The following is a 15,000-nucleotide window of genomic DNA, read 5'->3' as shown; positions in this document are numbered from 1 at the left end:
GCTGCGGACATTTCGATTCCGGTTATTGTTATGGATATGTTTTCTTTGAGTGCCTTTGCTGCCAATCATTTATATGTCCATACAACGTCCGATGTGCTTCGGTCTTGGCAAAACCAAGTGAATATAGCGCTATATAAAAGCTCAATTTTAATATATGTATATTTCACTTAGCGTGTTCAAAACGGTTTACAAGACTCCCGAGCCAAGAGTAATACTTAATATTTTTATAGGTCGAGATATGACACCTATAAGACAATATTACAGTTTTCTTCGCTGTTATTCATTTTACATCCAAGTAGTGCGAGAAATTGTTGAAGAGAATCGTCCAAGAACTCAACTTCGTGCCGCCCACTGAGGGGAATCGAACTAGAGAATTACGGGATCGAAGGCTAGAGAAATAGTACAAGAACACAAAGCCGTATTATGTATCTCTCCTATTACCCTATATATCACTGTCCTTTTCATGTGGCGTTGTGTCCTTGTTCTAGAATGACACCATTTGAATGGTTTCATCTAAGCCTTGTTTAGAGCTTTTTGTGGAAATAATACAAATAGATTCATTTACTTCATGTGATGATACTTTTCCCTAGTAAAACATCTCCCCATTGTATAATTTGCTGTTAAATGTTGCAATACATTTATTATTATGTAATAATATGAGTGTGCCGCCCCCCCCCCCTGACGGGTATTCTGTGGCCGTGTTAATGTGTGACTTTTCATTTCATATCGTTTCAGACTAGATACATGACTATATCGCTCTTAGGTCTGCCTTTGATCTGTGTTGAGCTATTCCTCGTTGTCTTATGTTTTTTATTGGTGCCTGAGATCTCGATATAAACTGTTTAACTGCTTTATAATCTTTCTTTGTAATCAAAGTGACAAATTAGGGAGTAGGAACTGGTGTAAGACGAAGATATGAAAAAAGCGTGTATGTGAAAGTGCCAGACAAAGTAGAGGCAGTAGAGAAAGCTGATTTTATGGTTGGGGGGGGGGGGGGGGGAGTATTTCTTACACACTTTTCCAGATCTTTTCCATTCCACTGGCGGTCAAATAACCTTAACGTATCGTAAGCGCGTAATACGGATAATAACAATCAAAAACAAAGCAAAAGCTTAACTTCTTACATGCAGCAATGTCTCGTCTTAAATGTTCAAAGATGGTGCAGTTGGCCCGGGCTCCATTGCAAAGCGCTTTGTGCACATTAAATAGATATTGTACTGTATAAAAGCTCACATTTTAAACCAGAATCAAGCCTGTTTATTCAAAATTGTAATTACCAATGATTATTACCTTTCGGGACCTGGCGTTGATGAAGTTTTATTCCACAGTAATTCAACTTCAAACAAGTAATCCAGGAATTAAAACACAATTTTTATCATAATACAAACACATGATACACTGATATATTTCATTCGTACCAAAGATAACAATGCTGATTATTCTTTAAAATGTTGTGTTCTATCAGTATTTAGAATAAACTTTGGACGTTGAAAAAATCGACTAAAGGGCTGCAAGTACCAATCGTAAAACTGTTCCTGTTCATGTTATCTGATCATTTAAATGTTATGTATGATAAATGGAATAATAAATACCTTAATAGTTCATTCTTAAAGTCATTTTTACAATCCGTGGTGATATATATATCTCGGGCAAAGCCCTTTGACACCGTCAAATACTTTCTGTCTTCTATGACAACGCCAACGCCGGAATTAACCAGTTAACTGCCGGACTTTGGAAAAACAAGTATTTAAAAATTTGGCCAGGAAACTCGTCCTTCAAATATTGATCGATTGAAATGACCTCGTATTGGCAAAAACCTTTAAACCTCAAAATTCACGAAGTCACAGGTTTGGAAGTTTTTGCCAAGATGAAGGTCATTTGAATCGATTGATAATTGGCCAGTTTCCTGGCCAAATGTTTAAATACTTGTTTTTTCCGAGTCCAACCGTTAACTGGTTAATGATCTGCCTTTTACTATACCTCTTGTACTTTTATTTATATGACTGTGCAGTGAATACCATGAATGAACTGAAATGAAATGTAAATATTGAACGGATTGAACATAGAAAACATACATCGTTGAAACGAGAGACGCCTCAATTTGTTGAGAGTTTTTATTGTCATTTCTATTAGACTGGGTTATGTAAGCATTAAACTCCCGTCAAGTATTTGGCATTAGCATTGCTGGTGGTTTAAGATTGCCTTGTGTCTTTTTGATTAAACTGTGAACTGTAGAGGCAGCTGGAGGTTTAACAGATAAAACCAACAACATTTAGGTCTCCTGAATTCATGCACGGACTGTGTACAAATATTCAGGCTAGTCGTTGGTACAATGATCAATATGTAGTCATTTAATGACTACGTTTCCTTATCTGAGCCTCTTGGTTTAAATTCAAATGTCAGATTTGTATATTTTTTTTCATTGGTTTTAAGCTATACGGTATATCTCAGATGGACACAAAACACAGATGTCGACTTGAAATAACTCAAACTAATGGATTGAATGGTACTAAAAGACTAAAAGTTGTATGAACTGAGACAAATTATCAATAAAACATCAGATGAACAGTAGATTTTCCTGTTGTGCCGGAATGCAGTTGAATTAAGCTAGCATTGATTTGGTTTCCATTACTAATTATAAAAGATAAATAATTCTAGTTTTAACGACTTCATGATAACTTCGTAAATCACAATTCTTCACACTCTTTAAAACAAACGTTTGTCTCCATTCAAAACATTCAATTATAATTTATTCATTGATATTCTTCCATAAGCTTAACCAAGTAAAAGTAAGGACAGGAAGGCCTTTAGATTATAGAGTGTGCCACGGGGCATTTAAAGTTTAAGTACCATGAAATAAGAATTTAGGTTCCATTCCCCTATTGAGCGGCGTCGTGTCTCTTATCTATTAATTGAAAGAGTTTAGCGTGAGAGAAGACCCGCGTGTTGGTCGAATCTAATTGCAAAAGTTTTATTGACAGAAAGAGACGAGAGATAGACAAGTAGATAAATAAACAGATCAATAGATAGAGGGATAAATATATAAATAGATAACTAGATAGATAAATAATTAGACAGGTAGATAGATCGATAGAAGAAGATTAAGAAATAATACGAGGGAGAAAGACACAAAATTGGCGAGAGAGAGAGAGAGAGAGAGAGAGAGAGAGAGAGAGAGAGAGAGAGAGAGAGAGAGGGGGGGGAGACAGGGAGACAGAGAGAAAGAGAAAAATAGAGAGAGAAGAGAGAAGAAAAGAAAGAGAAAGAGAGAGAGAGAGAGAGAGAGAGAGAGAGAGAGAGAGAGAGAGAGAGAGGGCGGGAGGGGGGGGGGTAATGATGGTTCTTCATTGTATCTGATGCTTAATTGCTACGACAGAATTATGTCTTATATCGCCAGGCAAAAGTTTTCATATTATAAAGTAAATCCCCCAAATGTGTCGAAAATTTGGTAACTTTTAAAGAAAGAAAATCTGATTTTGGGGACACCAACACTTTGAATGTTCCAAACGTCAAAACAAACCATTTCGGTAAACAGTCCTTTTGTTATGCCGCTGCAATCTCGTGGAATTATCTACCAAAGCACATGAGAATGAAGACAGATTATAATAGGTTTGAGAGACTCTTGTAACAAAGGCGGAATGCTTCTCAGACTAGTTTAAATCTGCTCTCTGTTCTCCTAAGTATATTTAATGAAACAAAGAAACATGTCAATTATCATGTGTAATGTGTAATATTTAATTTATGTGCAAAGCTGTTTTTTAAACATTCTGTTGTCGGTGACAAGCGTAGAATGATTAGATCTGCTGATTTTAAATCCGATTTTATTACGAAAATATGACATTATTTATTTTTATTATTATTATTATTATTATTATTATTATTATTATTATTATTATTATTATTATTATTATTATTATTATTATTATTATTATTATTATTATTATTATTATTATTATTATTATTATTTTTGAAATTATTAATTTGATATTTTGTTGTTATTGTTGTATGTTGATTTTTGTATAAAAGATGTATGCATAATATGCATTTTAACCGACAATATATATTGCATATGGCATGCTACAGAAAAATACTCAGAATATCATGGACTGAAAAACAGACAAACAAAGAAGTCCTGAGAAGGATCGGAATAAAATCACCAATTCTTCTTCAAACTGTAAAGAAATTGAAACTGAACTATTTTGGCCACACGACTCGCCACGAATCATTAGAAAAGCACATTCTGCAGACAAGGGTAGACGGCAAGAGAGGAAGAGGCTGGGAACAAGATATATGTGAATGGCTGGGAATGACAGCAACTCAAGCAAGTAGACTGGCGGAAAACCGTAATCTGTTTGGCAAGAAAGTTCGGGAAGGAACGTCCTACACAGGATCAGCTGACTAGATGTATTGCATTCAATAAAAAAAAGAGCTTTATTCCAATATCACTAAATATGCACGGCTATTTTGTGGTCTAAGAGGAATGATGGCAATAAAGGTTCAGCCCGACATAATACCGTTTTGAGACGATTGGTCACATGCAAACCTGCCTCCTTAAAAATTAAAAAAAAAAGATCGGATTTGATAAAATCATATCATATCATATCATATCATATCATATCATATCATATCATATCATATCATATCATATCATATCATAAATAAGGGTTGAATATCCTGTAATGGCAAAGAAAAGATATGTGACGCGAAAGTTAACTTTGTGGGTTAACATTTAACTCCCTCAATAATAAAACAACATTTCAAAATCCTTAAAATTATGTACTCTACATCAAGTTTCATTTTGCAATAAGTTTTAATGATTTATAGATCCTCATAAAATTCTAAAATTGGAGCTGAAATTTTTTGTAGTAGTAGTATGCAGGTCTGATCAAATGTGGCCCACCGTTTCAAAGAGGTGTTATGTCGGGAAGAGCTATATAGTGGAAATTTAATTTATCGGTACAAATATGATTTTGGTCGAGAATAAATATAATTTCTGACATTATCACTTACTAAAATTATTTGTTTCTAATTCTCTTAACTGTGAATTCACTTTTCGAACCCCAATTCATCCCCAAATAACACCGCTTTGAGACGATAGGTCACAAAAATGATGTCTATATGTTTCCTGTGCAAACTAGAATAATATTAAATATCAAATTCTACTCTTTAGAACTCTTGTTAATGTTGTATGGCGTTGTGATCGTATATTCATCTTGTACACCAAGCTTCAAATATTTAACTCTAATGTTAAAACAGTCCTGCTCTATGGGTCAGAGACTTGGCAAACAACCTTGATCACATTAGCCAAGATACAAACGTTTGTCAATCGCTGTCTTCGACAAATCCTCAAGTTGAAATGGTTTGACGAAGTGCCAAACACTGACCTTTGGACAAGAACTAACCAAGAGCGAAAGGATGTCCAGGTCAGACGCAGACAGTGGCGAAGGGTTGTCCATATCCTGCGGGAAGAGCCAGTAATATAACCAAGCAGGCTCTCGAATAGAACTCAAGAGGAAACGGGGTCATTCAAAACAGACTTGGAGGAGAAGCCTCCATCATGATTTGTGCCTCTCCAAACTTACCTGGAGTGAGGCAAAGGTCTGTGTCAAGGACAGAAGAAGATGGAAGAGTGCTGGTGAAGCCCTATGCTTCGCCAGGAGCCAAGAGGCATAAGCCAAGTAAATAAAAATAAAAATAATAAAATACAAAAAAAATATGTGATACGTCATGTCCTCTCTCTCTCTCTCTCTCTCTCTCTCTCTCTCTCTCTCTCTCTCTCTCTCTCTCTCTCTCTCTCTCTCTCTCTCTCTCTCTCTTTCTCTCTCTCTTTTCTCTCTCTCTCTTTTATCTCTCTCTCTCTCACTCGCTCTTTCTCTCTTTTTTTTCTCTTTTTTTTCTTCTTCTTTCTTTCATTCTTTCTCTAAGGCCATATCTATTTCTTCCCATATGAATTTTATTATTTCATTTTTTTAGCGTATTTTGTCTGGCATCTGGTGAGGATCAAAGGTCGAAACGTTATTTTGTGTGTGTATATTGTCTTGTAGTTTTCCTTTGTATTTACTTTACATTTTGGTTGGCTCACTGAGACACTTTTGGTTTTTAGCTCCAATTCAACATTATGTTAGTATGAAAGAGACAAACATTATTAAGTTTAATTAAAATTGATCACAATTCGGAGATGTTCACTTGAGCTTTTTTATACGGCAATATCAGCTAAATGTGTTCAAAGCATTTTACAAGAGGACCCTAGACAGCAGCAACACTTAACATGCAGGACGAAACATGACAACTGTTATACGATATTACACATTATTCGGACAGGTACAACGGTGTTGGCGGTCAGGTACTCATTTTACACCTGAGTACGGTAAGAAAAATGTGAGTAAAGAGCCTTTAACAAGGACCTTCAATCCTATGGCGATTGTCATAACACTGGGCCACTTGGATTTGACCTGATTGATGTTATAGAAACAAGACATACTCTCCTCAACAAATAACAATGTGAAATTGAATGTAAGCTTCAATTTAATATATGAAAACAGATGGACGTTTCGCGTTTCCCCTTTATCAATAAAACACGATGAATGAAACACTACAGACGAATGAGATAATGTGATTGAGGCGTTATTAACTTAACGATTCGAGATGAAAAATGAATAATAAGATTCGTATTTATAACGATTTGATACAGTGTGGAGATAATTGGTCACAAATGTTTTTGCGGCTATGTGGTCTAGTGGTATGACTCTGGTCTTCGGATTGGAAGGTCCTAGATTCGAGACCCTCTCTGATCGGCGCATAGTTGAGTCCTTAGAAAAGGCTCTTTACTCACATTTTCTCTGACGACAATCAGGTGTAAAATGAGAGGACCTGGCCGTTAACAGCGTTGTCTCAGTCGCAAAATTGTAATATCGCCTAACAGGCGTCATATCTCGTCTTACATGTTAAGTTTTGCTGTTGATTAGGGCACGTCTAGTGGATATTGCGTTATATAAATGTTTTCTTCCTGTCGGCGTTCCAATAAACTATGTGCTCAAAGCGCTTTACAAAATAATTACAAAATAAATCCTGGAAATAATGACTTTCGGCCAGTTTCATTCAAAACATTCAATCATATTCATAACTACCCTTTATATACCTAACCATGAAAAAGTAAGGTAAGGAGGAAGGAGGGTCATGATATTATGTGTAAGAGAGGGCAATTTAATTTTTAGTAGCATGAATTAAGTTGGGCCCTAAAACCCAAGGGACGAACCTTCGAATCTTGTTGCCAAAGTTTGTATTTTACGAATTCTCTCCCTTGAAATCAATTCTTTTGTAAACTCGCTAATTGTTTCCACTCTTGGTTTTAAAACTTAGGAATAATATACAGACATAACCAAATGTTCGTCTGTTTAATTGAATCTTTCTGATTAAACAACGTATTAAAATGTCTTTAATCTGGGAAATTTCGTAAAAATCTGTCATTTAATGACTGTATTCATGTCCTTATTGAAAGCAAGGCCATTGATCATTGTTACAATTTTTAGACCTTAATTTGGGTGTTTACTCCATAAATCAATCAGGCTATGAACATTTAATGATACACACAGTTCGCTGTGTTGGTGCGTTTATATGGCGGCAGATGCTGTGAGTATTTAACTTACACTCATGGCTTTGATAAAATGAATAAAGTTGACGTCACTCGGCTTTTTGTTGTCGGTTTTAGAAACCCAGGTAGGTTCTCACTAAAACTCTCTAATCTAACATAACATAAAATAACATTGGACGCGTTACTACGATAATGAAATCGCGTTGTTTGATTAGATTCTCTCAAACTGCAACATCACTAAACATGTAGGACGAGACAGAATGCATATAAAGAGCTTTTACGGTTATTATCTGCTTAGATTTGTTTGTTTTTAATGGTTTTATGCGCTCCCGACAATTTAAGGTTATTAGAAAGACATAAAAAGAAAAAGAGTTTATGCCGGTCTCAGTAGCGTGAGACGGACAACAACAATTGCTTGCTACCGTTTGGATAGGGCGCTAGTCTATCGCAAAGCACTTTCCGCCAGATCTAGCAGACCAGGCTACCCAATCACTGCTGGGCGGATCGGGTGGGGGAGGGGTGGGGGGTTCAGAAAAACTCTCGACTTCACCGGTATCGATCTCGGACCCTTCGCTTGTGAAGCGAGTGCTCTACCAACTACGCTATCGGGACTTCCAACTTTAAATTTACGTTACGAAAATCCGGTTCACGTCAGAATATTACCAATTGAGGCGGTGAGTTACATCTATTCATATGTTAATGTACCAATGCAGCCTTAAAATGGTTGAACCAGGCATAATCCATGTCATTTCATTTCATGGTTGAAAAATTTGGAGATTGACCAATAAAACGAGCAAATATAAAGAGAAATCAATATTTTAAATAACGATTTAAATTCCTTACCAAAACCATTTTATTTCCTATGCCATTTTATCGCTTTTCTCTCTCTCTCTCTCTCTCTCTCTCTCTCTCTCTCTCACTCTCTCTCTCTCTCTGTCATGTTTGTTGCCATTAAATTTTGTGAATTATTGACGAACGCCTTAAAATAAATAAACTTCAAACATGTTGGTGTGATTTTATCCTTTTAGCAGTCAACAAGAAAGGGAGATAAACAGTTTACCAAAATGGTACGGATCTCACGTTACAAGGTGGATTGTTACATTGCAAGGTGAAAATTTAGCAACCACCTAAAATAGACTTTACATTAAGTTAAGTCATAAAAATCCTGTCAAAATTGACATCAGATTAAAAAGCCCCAAAAGAATTCAATTAGTTACGAATGCGTCATAGGTCGATTTAATAGAAAGATCAGCAAAAATTCTTTATTTTAAATTATTTTTCTTTCTTCCTGTTGTCAGACTGTGAACAGCCGTCAGGTTACATCAGGTCACAGAGAATAAGGTAAACACAAAGCAAAAATATATTTCTGGTGAAATAAAAATGGTAATGCCTTCTGAGGACACGTTTGGTAACGTGATGTTACTGCTGATGAGTTCATCGATGAAAGTGATGGTGTCGATGATGATAATGATGATGACGATAATGGCGATGATGATGATGATGATGATGATGATGATGATGATGATGATAATGATGATGATGATGATGATGATGATGATGATGAAGATAGTAATGATGGTCATCATGATGACGATGATGATGATGATGATGATGATGATGATGATGATGATGATGATGATGATGATGATGATGATGATGATGATGATGATGATGGTGATGAAGGTGATAATGGAAATAACGCCGGCTATGATGAAGCTGATGATGATGATGACGACAGCGATGATGTTTATAATGCTGACGATAGTGATAATAGCGGTGATAATGATAACAATAAAAGTAACAAACAGTTCAAATCCGACTTTCGGATTTATATTACCAAGAAAAACGCTGTTTTCCAATTAGTCTGCAAAGAAGAAAGAGGAACCTTATTCAAAAGTAAGGAACAACCGCCCAATGATGACGTACATTGAGGAAAAAACAAAAAAAAACGCGAAGTCCCAGTTTTAAAAGTCTTTGCTAAGATGAGGCTCATTTTAATCGATCTATATTTGAAGGATGAGCCTTGAAGGATGGCCAAATTATTAAATACGAGTTTTTTCTAGAGTCCGCAATTTGATTAACTGGATACAAATGATTAGGAACATTTAGTGGAGGAGTTTTCTGGCCAAATATTTAAAAGTTGTTTCTTTTTATATGTAGACGCGGCACGTGCAACGACACAATTTATTTTAAACTGGTGGAATAATTTCATAAAAATTTTACTAATTTCAGAAATTGAAGACCAATTGTTGCTAATACTTTTACGCAATTCAGACGGACAAAGATTGCGTCTCTTAATAATAATAATGATGATAATAATAATAATAATAATAATAATAATAATAATAATAATAATAATAATATATAATAATGATGAATAATATATAATAATAATAATATATAATAATAATAATAATAATATAATAATAATAATAATAATAATAATAATAATAATAATAATAATAATAATAATAAATAATAATAATAATAATCCCTATACTATAATAATAATAATAATAATAATAATAATAATAATAATATAATAATAATAATAATAATAATAATAATAATATAATAACAATAATAATAATTAATAATAATAATAATAATAATAATAATAATAATAATAACAATAATAATAATAATAATACACGGCAGTTATATCATGTATTTTCATCACTGTATGATTCTCAATGCACGTGATAAATAGATATTACAAAATTTACATTTATATAAAACGTATACCAAAATGATATCAATAGCAGCAGTGTATGTAATATCATGTCAACATCATGAAAATCTGACGGTAAAAGGTAGTGCTTTAACAATGATTTAAAATTATCAATATAATAGACTTTGCTTCTCTTATCCTTCTGAGCAGGTAATTCAATAGAAGGGACCCAGTGTGTGTAAAGGAACAGCTGCCATAAAATTAATAATTATAATTATTTCTAAGAGTAAACTTCGTTTTGTCAGTCAAGGATCGTAAATTCCTATTTGGTACAAATATTTCCTCACATGCCGATAGGCTTGAAAGAATTATTTGTATTTACTGATAGAACAAACAAAATATATTATAGAGGTTTGTCTTTTCGTAATGCTGGGTATGTGGACCAGTGGATTGACACTCGCTTTCGGATCGGAAGGCTCGGCGCATAGTTGAGTCCTTGGAAAAGGCTCTTTAATCATCGTACTCCGGTGTAAAAATGAGTACATGGCCGTTAACAGTGTTGTCTCTGTCGGAAAAAAAATGTTAAATCGCATAACGGGCATCATGTCTCGTTGTACATTTTACATATTGTTGGTGGTCAGGGACCCCTTGTAAAGCGTTTGAGCACAATAAGTGGATATTGTAGATTATATATATATATATATATATATATATATATATATATATATATATATATATATATATATATATACAAGATCAAATCTCATAATGGTAAAATGAAGAAATGACATTTCAAACCCTGCTGTTACATCCAGGCAGAAAATGAGTTGATGTTCTCTCCATATCTTTCAGACACCTTGGAATCGTCACGGAAAATCTTTTAAAACACTCAGGATATAATATATTGTCCTAGGCGGGAAAGAAGGCGGGTATTTTCCCCTCTAAAACTAATCAAATATTATATGATTTATAATTACAGTTTATTTTTTTCTTTTTGGATTTTTTTTTGCCCGATGATCAAAGGTTTTATGGATTCATGTAATATACAACACAAGTCAAAGAAGATGTGGACTTAAAAGTAATTAACTAAAAAAACAAAACAAAACAAAAAAAAAACCAGCTTCAAAAAAGAATAAAATATTTAGTCGTCGATCTGGTTTATTAGTAATGTATTTATGATTTTACTGTCATTTGTTGTTGGCTGATGAAGGGTATTGAGTCCGAAATATTTTGTATTTTTTGATGTTTTTGAAGCTGTTATATTCAAGTTTGTTTATTACTTGATATAAATAACATATTCCTTCCGAGCCATTGGGACCATCCAAGGTGCCGGAGTTTATTATTGACAATAACAATTACTTTGTACCTTTTGGATAGGACGCAGGTCTATTGCAAAGTAGTTTCCGCAGATCTAACAGAACCAGCTACCCAATCACTACTTGGTGGACAGGGAGAATCATTTCAACTTCATCCGAGGTCGATCTTGATCCCTTTGAGTGTGAAGTCAGTGCTCTACCTACTGAGCTATCAGAACCCCAAATTCATGATATAAAGCATTTTTTATTTGTGACCCGTCACGTCAAATTGGTATTATGTCTGATTGAAATTGTAGAATTTTGAGTTATAACATTTTGGTTTATCTTCCAAAACCTGCTATCCTTTAAATATGCATTTATTTAATTTCAAATGACATAAATTAAATAATCTTTAAAATCCATTTTAAGCACCGGGTCAACCTCGACATAATACCGTTTGAGATGTTCCCTAACAATTAGGTTAGAGGTTTAATTTATTGTTTGCGTGAAAGCCGGATGGCGGACACCATCTAATAATGTAAATGACTTGGCAAACCGGAAAATCTAAATGTCCTTTTAAAACCCATGCTGAGACTGCATTTATTTATTTAGTCATTTATTTATTTATGTATTTATTCATTTATTTATTCATTTATCTATTTATTCATCCATTCATTTATTTATTTATCTAGCTAATCTATTTTATTTGACTTATTCCTCATGGGCCTGCAAAGATAACTTTCCAAATAGTCTATTGTGTGCCTTTTGAGAATACTCGAATCAAATCCAAAATTGAGAGCAATTAATTAATCATATACATTTTACACAATTATTTGCGACCCGTCGAGTCAAACTGCTAATAGATATATTGGATTGAACTTGATGTAGAAATTTGAATTAAAACACAAAACGATTTCAACTTGGACATTTAGGGGCGAGAGTTTTAAAAATTAAAAATAAGAGACAAAATTAATCTGCCATCCTTTAAAATTGCATTCATTTTAATTCCAACGGCTTAAACCAAATAAGCTTTAAATAATCAGGAAGTCTGAGGTTCGTTCCTCCAATCGACGAAAATGTTTTAGGTTTTTAAAAAATCTCCCTTCTATTTTTATTCTTGCTTTGCCCTCAACCGTTTCATACACTATTGTTCAGATGATTATCTTACATCGGTGCCTTCTCCCTCATTTCTCAATTTAAATTTAATACGAGGTAAACCGACCTATTTAAAAATAAACGTTTTAACAACCATAACCATCTCACAATGTCGTTGCCAAGATGAAAAATAAAACACACTAATTGATTAGTAGTCAACGTACCTAGCCGAGACATTTCAGTTAGTTGACTAAGAAGCAAAAGTCCATCATGTAAGTCACATCAATGAAATCCGCATTTTTCAAATTTTATACGCATCCGTTATCAGACACAGAAAAAAAATAGAGAGAGAGAGAGAGAGAGAGAGAGAGAGAGAGAGAGAGAGAGAGAGAGAGAGAGCGAGAGTAGTTTTATTATATTTCTCCATTTAAATATTCCGCAACAGGCTCAATAGTATTGAAAATGGATTTAGAATTTGTAATGTGCTCTTTCATGCCAAGTTGAATTAATAAAAGCGAACAAACAACAACAACAACAACTACAACAATAACAAAATCAATACAAGAATATAGACCCTCACCACCATTTTCATCTATTAAATATAGGGCTTAAATGCAAAACGATGATAAGATATGCTAAATATACATTCCCTGTGCTTCCTTTCTGTTGTCAACATTAATTTTTATTGTGTATCACCGATTAATGCTAAAGAGCATGATATGTTTACAAACTACATCGTGGTGTTCTAGACATGATTACTATACAGTTTGCTGACGAGACAATCGGGTTATGCAAATATTGATGTAAATATCATCCTGCATACCAATTCCAACGGAACAATTATACGTTACGTCATCTTTCTGTTTTGCTTTGAACTACTGGCGAAAATAGAACATTAAATTCATGTTTTTATCTGTTATTCATTTGCCATATTTTGTTTCAGCGCTCATGGAAAACGTGCTTAGCGGACGTCTCGTACTTTCCTTTTCTGTTTTTAAAAAACATTTTAATTTACGTGCGGCTTATTTTGTCTTGTGATATGACACTCGGCACGGCTTCTAACCCATTCGTTCTTTGTTCAAGTCCCGCTGAGGGATACGCAAAGTTGCCTTGTCGAAAAAGATCTTCACTCACATTTATAAATATTTTAAATATAAATACACCTGACCTATGGTCACACAAAAAATAAAAACAAAACTGCTAACAGAGAAGAGAAGTAGTGACGTCACACATTCCTCATTTCTGGTTGAAAACTCAATAAAATGTTTAACCAGTCATACGGACAGTGTATAGGTTACATACGATATCATAGGTGGGCATCACTGTTTAAGTAAGATGTATAGTCAGAATCTTATCATTGAGGGGCGCCAAAGAGAGAGGGTGGATGATTTTTATTGAGGATCAGCATTTATTTAGGACAGAAAAAAAAAGATTCCATCGCTCTGAAACCAAAAGATAAGTTGCATAAAGCATGCATCCAGTCCTCTGGAAGACTGGCTTTACACTTCTTATCAGATTGGAACCAGTATTTTGAAATCACACTTTTGTTCCCTATTCCCCTTTAAAATGGGCACCTGACCGGTAACAGCTTTGTCTCGGTCAGGGAAATAAAAAGTAATAGCGCCTTATAGACGTCATTTCTAGTAAACCATTTTGTGCAAGTTTAGCACGTATATTTGCAGAACGAAAATTCATCTATTTTAAAAATTAATTAAGATGTAAACACGGAGACAAATAAAAGTTTTATAGCAATGGATATCAACTGTGGTTTAACAGACTAAAGCCGACTTTGACGATAAGACGTGAGCTAAAATCTGTATATATATATGTATTATGTTCATCGGTAGATCATTCTCTAAACATTCCAATTATTGACTATGGCGTAATTGATGTACATTATGGATGCTGTAGAGTTCAAGTCTAAGAAAAAGTTTCAGAGAAGACAAATTATTCTTATGGGACTGACAATTTTTATTTACATAACCCGAACTTCTAGGAAAATTTACGACATAGTGACTAGTACAGATATATCGTATTTTTCAAATTTTAATAAGTTGCCTCACAACAAAAAAATGTTTTCATATATTATAAATATCAATTTTATGATTATTCACTGAATTTCAACCGGCAGAAATTGGAAATGTAGCCTAAAATAAGCATGTGCATTTATGTCACGAAATGTTTGTAATTGGGTCGGATTCCGTCATAGACCTTTCATTACAATTTTCAGCCATACCAATACGCATTACTGTCCATGTAGCTTAACTTTGCAACATAATAAAGACTCGAATCCCATTTTGCCGAATACTTATTTTGATTTTTTCGTCCTCTTTAACAGACAATAAATG

At 34.0% G+C, this 15,000-nt stretch overlaps 1 protein-coding gene across 6 annotated transcripts in view; it reads right to left on the bottom strand.

Annotated features, from left to right (window-relative positions):
* The window catches only part of LOC144967468 (uncharacterized), a 97,062-nt gene that overhangs the window by 53,006 nt on the left and 29,056 nt on the right, over nucleotides 1-15,000 (bottom strand). For 2 of the 6 annotated variants that reach the window (XM_078904754.1, XM_078904799.1), the window contains exon 1: nucleotides 1,291-1,422. The exons of 2 other annotated variants lie outside the window; for them this stretch is intronic. The gene's annotated coding sequence lies outside the window, so the exon portion shown is untranslated. Of the gene's footprint in view, nucleotides 1-1,290; nucleotides 1,616-15,000 lie in introns of those variants that run through there. 2 more of the 6 variants (XM_078904809.1, XM_078904762.1) reach the window with 2 other exon arrangements.

The sequence above is a fragment of the Berghia stephanieae genome, chromosome 1 (assembly GCF_034508935.2).
Source record: "Berghia stephanieae isolate SIO BIC M18660-M18661 chromosome 1, UCSD_Bste_1.3, whole genome shotgun sequence".
Lineage (NCBI taxonomy): Eukaryota > Metazoa > Mollusca > Gastropoda > Nudibranchia > Aeolidiidae > Berghia > Berghia stephanieae.
The sequence above is the reverse complement of the archived record's forward strand: the minus strand, read 5'-3'. Positions and strand labels throughout refer to the sequence as shown.